The sequence below is a fragment of the Lemur catta genome, chromosome 2, assembly GCF_020740605.2.
Source record: "Lemur catta isolate mLemCat1 chromosome 2, mLemCat1.pri, whole genome shotgun sequence".
Taxonomy (NCBI): Eukaryota; Metazoa; Chordata; class Mammalia; order Primates; family Lemuridae; genus Lemur; species Lemur catta.
In genome coordinates this window covers 45,077,187-45,083,362 of record NC_059129.1, presented here as the reverse complement: position 1 = coordinate 45,083,362, position 6,176 = coordinate 45,077,187, and positions in this window count along the sequence as shown.

Sequence of the window (6,176 nt, the reverse complement as noted above, 5' to 3'; positions counted from 1 at the left end):
CCGGCCCCGCCCCCGTCTGCGTGACGTCACCGCGCAGCTCGGCCCACCCTGCCCACGCCCCCTGCCGCCCGGCTGCGGCCAATCAGCGCTCCGCCTGGAGACGCGCCCGGCTCTGCCCTCCCGCCCCGCGCTCGCCGTCGGGGGCCGCCTGCAGTGCCCTCTGGTGCGCGGCGCGGGCGCAGCTGCGGGGCGCGGAGCTGGGGAGGAGCCGGGGTGCGCAGGGCCAGTAAAACGAGTCCAGCAAGTATCACCAAAGGGAATTTAAAGGTGGAGGGCAATTTAGATCATCTAGTACAGCCTCCTCATCGTCCAGAGGAGAAACTTAGGCCCAGAGAAGCAATGCTGAGGCTAGAGCTCGGACTCCAGACTCCTCATCCAGTGCTCAGTACGCTAGAGGAGACCCTGCTGCCTGGAACTTTCAAAAAAGGGAAACTTACGGTCCTGGACTTCTTACCTTTCTTCCCATGTGCTTATCTAATACGCTTGTCCACTTAAATGGGGAGCATCCTCCCTATTGTAGAAAGTTCTGTTCTTACCAGCTCTGTAATAAAATTTAATATAATGTATTTAAAAAGTATCTATATATTGTTTAGACCCCATAACTCTACTTTGGGTAACCTGTCTTGAGGAAATAACCCTAAATACAGAAAAGGCTTTATACACAAAAAATGTTCATTGCAATATTATGTGAAACAACAAAACAACAAAAAACTGAAGATGCCTTAGTTGTCCAACAACAGAGAAATGTTTAGGTAAATAATGCTGTATCCCTCCGGGAATATTATACAGCCATTGAAAATGATGCCTAAAAAGAGTTGGTAATAAAGTGGAAAAATGTGATGATCTGATATTAAGTGGAAAAAGGCAGAAGATGATGGTATGTACAGAGTAAAATCACACTGTATGGAAAACTGAAAATTAGTGTAGGAAAAAACCTGGAAGGAAACACACTGAAATGATATGAGCAATTGTCTTTGGATTATGGTTCTGTGAGTTATTGTCTTTCTATATTTTCATTCTTAACATGTTTTTTTTTCCATAATGGAAATGGGGTTCCTTTGTTTTTTAAGAGAAAAAAATTTTTGCTTCCTTATATTGAGCAAAAATTTATATTCCCTGGTGCTCTTACCCAATAGTCTTAGTTCTACCCTTTGGAGGTAAACTAAGTCAAATTGTTTTCTATATAAGAGCCCTCATGATGTTTGACCCCATTCCCGTATGTATTTTCTTTTTCAAGCTACAGCATCCTTAGTTCCTCATGTAAAATGATTATGGCTCCCTTTACAACAGAGATTGCTGGCCTCAGAATGTGTCATTTTATGTATATCCATCCTCTTCAAGGCTTTCCTTGTATCAACCTGAATAAACAGAGGCTCTCTAAAAGAAAAGCTATTTATTTGGGAATAGAGCATTGTAATGGGAATACACATGCCATAGTAAACTATGTATGTATCCAAAGTGGTAAAGGAAGACAGGTTTTTAAAGGAAAAAATGAGGAGGATTATATAATTGTTTTGAAGTAATTACCCTTAGATACAAAGATCAATAACAATGGTGATGCCAGTCTGAAATTGGACAGGCAGTTGCTGGCTGGGCAGATGTCCTCGCACAAGTATTTTTTTGTGTAAGGTTGTGATGGCCTTTGTGCAAGGTTACGGTTTTAGTAGAGTCTTTTGTGATCAAGTATACATGCATGAGAACACTCTCTACATGGCCTTCACTGGCTCTATTTGTTAGTTTTCTTAACATGAGTGACTTCATTTTGATCCTGACAACTTTCACACTTGTTTTTGGCCATCCAACCTCTGAATCCTCTTCCCATATCTGGGGAATCTCCCACTTTAGACTCTTCCTCCACTTTAGAAGCTGAGAATGTCAGGCATTTGCTCCCAGCTTCCTTTGCAGCTAGGGCATGGCCACGTGACTGAGGCTCCACCAGTCAGACGCGTTGGCAGCTGGAAAGATGAAGAACTAGGGAGCACATGTAATCCATTCAGGGAAGTGCAGCAGCAGCTCCACCTGAGTTCCAGAGACAGCCGGGCCAGCTGTTGTCAGAGCAGCATCCAGCATGTGGTGATGTCGGCCACGGACACAACAGCAGCTCTACCCAGAAGTGGCAGCTGGAGTGTCTTCACAAGAAATGTGTGGTCTGATTTCAGGTTGTGTTTCTGACTACACACCTCCAAGCTGGCTCACTCGTCCTCCCAATTACTTAAGGCACTCTCCTATACTCTACAAATAAATTTGTTTTCTGATAAAATCAGTCAGTTACTGTTACCTGAACCACAAACTCAGACTAAAACAGCTTCCCTGAATCTTCATTTTGACTAGGTTTGCCCTTAGGGACAGCTCAGAGTGGGAACAGTTGGTCCCTGCCAAGCTGCTACAGTCCTTTCCAGACCAGCCAGGGATCTCAGCTACCAAAGTTTGCTCTGATGCCCAATTATTTTCTTTTTTTCCTTTTTCCCCCCTTACATGTACAGGGTGAAGGAACTGATGCCCAGTAATTTATAACTAAATAACTTGCAGCACGGAATAGGAAAGCTATTGTGAATTAGATTCTGACCTCCTTCATAGCCATTTCGGGCTCTAGCCAGTAGGTGGCCACCTCCTTAGTCTCCTGAAATCAGACATTCCTTCTCCTCTCACTGCCACAGGGACTGGAGAAGTGACTTTCAACCAGCACCTCCTGGGCTTAACCTGCAGCCTCAAAGGCCACATGTGGCCCTCCAGATCGATCCCCAAGTGCAGCCCCTCGACGAAATCCAAACGTTGCAGAACAAATCCTCAAAGTTTGGATTCAGTGAAAAAGACCACACTCAAGAATCCAGAAGGCCACATGTGGCCCCAAGGCCGCAGGTTCCCCACTCCTGGTAGGTAGACTTGTGGCAACAGTTGCTAACACGCCTCTTACACTCCAGCCCCACCTTCCCACCCCTCCTCACATACAAGCCACAGAGAGAGAGATGACCTGGGACCATGAAGACTGTGCTTTCCATATGGCCCCCAGAGTTTATGGATATCTCTGAGGGCATCAGAGACAGGACACACTTTTCCTTTGTCCAGGATGTTGGAAAGGATAGAGTTATTTTCTAACCCTGGAATTAAAAGACGAGATAATATCTTCTCCTGCCCCCTAGAAATGTCCCCCAAGACTGACAGCTTTTCATGTCAATTCTAGCGTGGGTTGTGCTCAGGCCATCAGGGGGATCTTCCTTTCACTGTATGATACCTCAATGATCAATCCCTCCCTGTGCCCTACCACAGAGCATTCAAAAGCCTGGAATGAACCCCATTTACAGATGAGAAAACTGAGGCTCAAGGTTGGCTTGGCACCTCAAGTCTAAAACCTTGCAGCTGGACCCGGTGGCTCACGCCTGTAATTCCAGTGACTAAGAAGGCTGAGACGGGAGTATCACTTGGGGCCCGGAGTTCAAGACCAGCTTGGGCAACATAGTGAGACCCATCTCTTAAAATAAAATTAAAGGAACACTCATTCTATTTTGTAGAATAAGGTGTTGCCTAGTTCATTAAAAAAATGGGCCGGGCATGGTGGCTCACGCCTGTAATCCTAGCACTCTGGGAGGCTGAGGCGGGCGGATAGTTGGAGCTCAGGAGTTCGAGACCAGCCTGAGCAAGAGCGAGACCCCGTCTCTACTAAAAATAGAAAGAAATTATCTGGACAGCTAAAAATATATACAGAAAAAATTAGCCGGGCATGGTGGTGCATGCCTGTAGTCCCAGCTACTCGGGAGGCTGAGACAGTAGGATCGCTTAAGCCCAGGAGTTTGAGGTTGCTGTGAGCTAGGCTGACGCCACGGCACTCACTCTAGCCCGGGCAACAGAGTGAGACTCTGTCGCAAAAAAAAAAAAAAAATCCGAATGTAACATACTTTTATGTTTGAAAGCCTTTTATTGATCACCATATCATATACCTCTGCAACCAAAATATGTAAGTTGAAATTTTTTAATGTTTCAAGTTTCATGTAAGTATAAAGCTGTGAGACATTTTCTTCTGGCTTGAGAAGCCATTTCAAATATTAGTAATGCCGATTGATCAAAACAATATAAATAACATAATTTTTATAAATATTAAACATAAATACAAAAAAATACATTGTAAATGTATCTCTTTTTTTTTTTTAAGAGATGGGGACTTGGTATGTTGCCGCGGCTGGACTCGAACTCCTGGCCTCAAGCAAGCTGGGACTCCACTCATGTACCATGGTGCCCAGCTTGTAAATGTATCTCAATGAAATGGATGGGCTACTTTTTTCCCTTGGTTAGTTCACATACTCACAGTTGAATATTACTTACTGCTAGAATGAGGCTGCATTCGACATGAATTCTAGATCTATTTTTTCATTTTTCAAGCTGAGGAACCTTGTTCATATAAGTAAGTAGATGGGAATTGAGAGTCTTGATATAACGATGGCATCTGATTCTCAGTTATTTGCCAAAAAAAAAACCACATAGAAATCTATTATTTTAAAAAATATTGCTAAAATTTGGTATATGTATACAATGGAATATTACTCAGTTATAAGAAACAATGGTGATCTAGCATCTCTTATATTTTCCTGGATAGAGCTTGAGCCCATCCTCCAAAGTGAGGTATCACAAGAATGGAAGAATAGGCTCCACGTGTACTTGCCATCAAATTGCCACTAACTGATCAACACTATGGTGCTCACATGGTAGTAATAGTCTCCAGGGATTAGGGGGTTGGGGGTGGGTAAACTTACAACTAATGGACGCGGTGAGAGTTGTGGGGGGAAAAGGCACACCCCAAATCATGGTTTGGGTGTGGCAAAGTCATAACGTGTAACCAAAATGTTTGTACCCCCATAATATCCTGAAATAAATAAATAAATAAATATATTGCAAGCTGGGCCCACTGGTACACACCTGTAGTCCCAGCTACTCAGGAGGCTGAGGCAGATGGATGACTTGAGCCCAGGATTTCGAGGTTGTAGTGTGCTTGGATTGTGCCTATGAATAGCCACTGCACTCTAGGCTGGACAACATAGCAAGACCCTATCTCTAAACAAATAAATAAATATATTTAATGACTTATCAGCCAACAACACAACTAAGTCCTTCCAGTTTTAAAAGCAAAGATTAGGAAACCTACTGACTTGAGTACAAAAGGGATTTGTTATGCAGCTTTTGAGCCATTTACTTTCTCAGCACCTACAGTCCTATTCTAGTATTACAAATTATTGCTTTGTTCGGTGTTTCATGAATTTAACCCCTCTGAGTAGTCCATTATTGAAAGAGAACAGATGGGTGAGTGGGGAATCTTCCTTTTGAAAGTAGGGAAGGTAAAATGGTGAAAGAAGAAAGCAGTTTTGGTAAAGAGAACATTTGGGAGTTGAAGATCTGCAAATTAATTTTCTTAAAATTCTCTGTATCCATTTGTACCGCACTCCAATTACAAGACCATTAATCCTTCCATCCAATATCCAGAATCCAGACTTCTTGTCCCCTAAATGTGTCATGCTTCTTTTTATGTATATTGTTCCCATGTTCTCCTACTGTCCTTTCTTATCTATGAAAAAGTAAGGGCTATCTCAAATCCCAGCTTCCACCTAAAGCTTCCCTTTTCTCTGAATTCCTATAGCACTTAGAGTTTGAACTTCACATCCCATCCCTGAAATCTGCATCTTGTTATACAAGCAGCTTTGTTTCATTGCACTTTAAATAGACTGTAATGAAGTTCCTTGCAACAGAGTTTGGTGTTCTTGCAAAAGACATGAACTGTGATATTAGATAGCACATGAGCTTCAGGAGGGCAGGGACTCTGTTTTTGTTCTGTACCATACAGCCAGCACTTTGCACAATACCTGGCATATATTAAGAGCTTAATAAATATTTGCTGAATGAATGAATGGGCTTGGGTTTGTATCTTAGCTGCTTCAGCACTTTTTAGCCACCTGACACCCAGTTGTTCACTTTAGAATGTATTCATGCATATATTCATTCAACAAATATTTGTTGAATGTCTTCTAAGAGTCAAGCACTATGCTAGGCTTTGGGGACATAGTTGAAGAAGATATGTCCCTGTCCTTAAGGAACTCAAGTATTTAGTTATGGAGGCTGTTACATGAAGTAGGGTGGAAAGCATGGCCAGTGTGAGGCTCACAGGAACAAAAATGAGGGAGCTGCAAATAGAT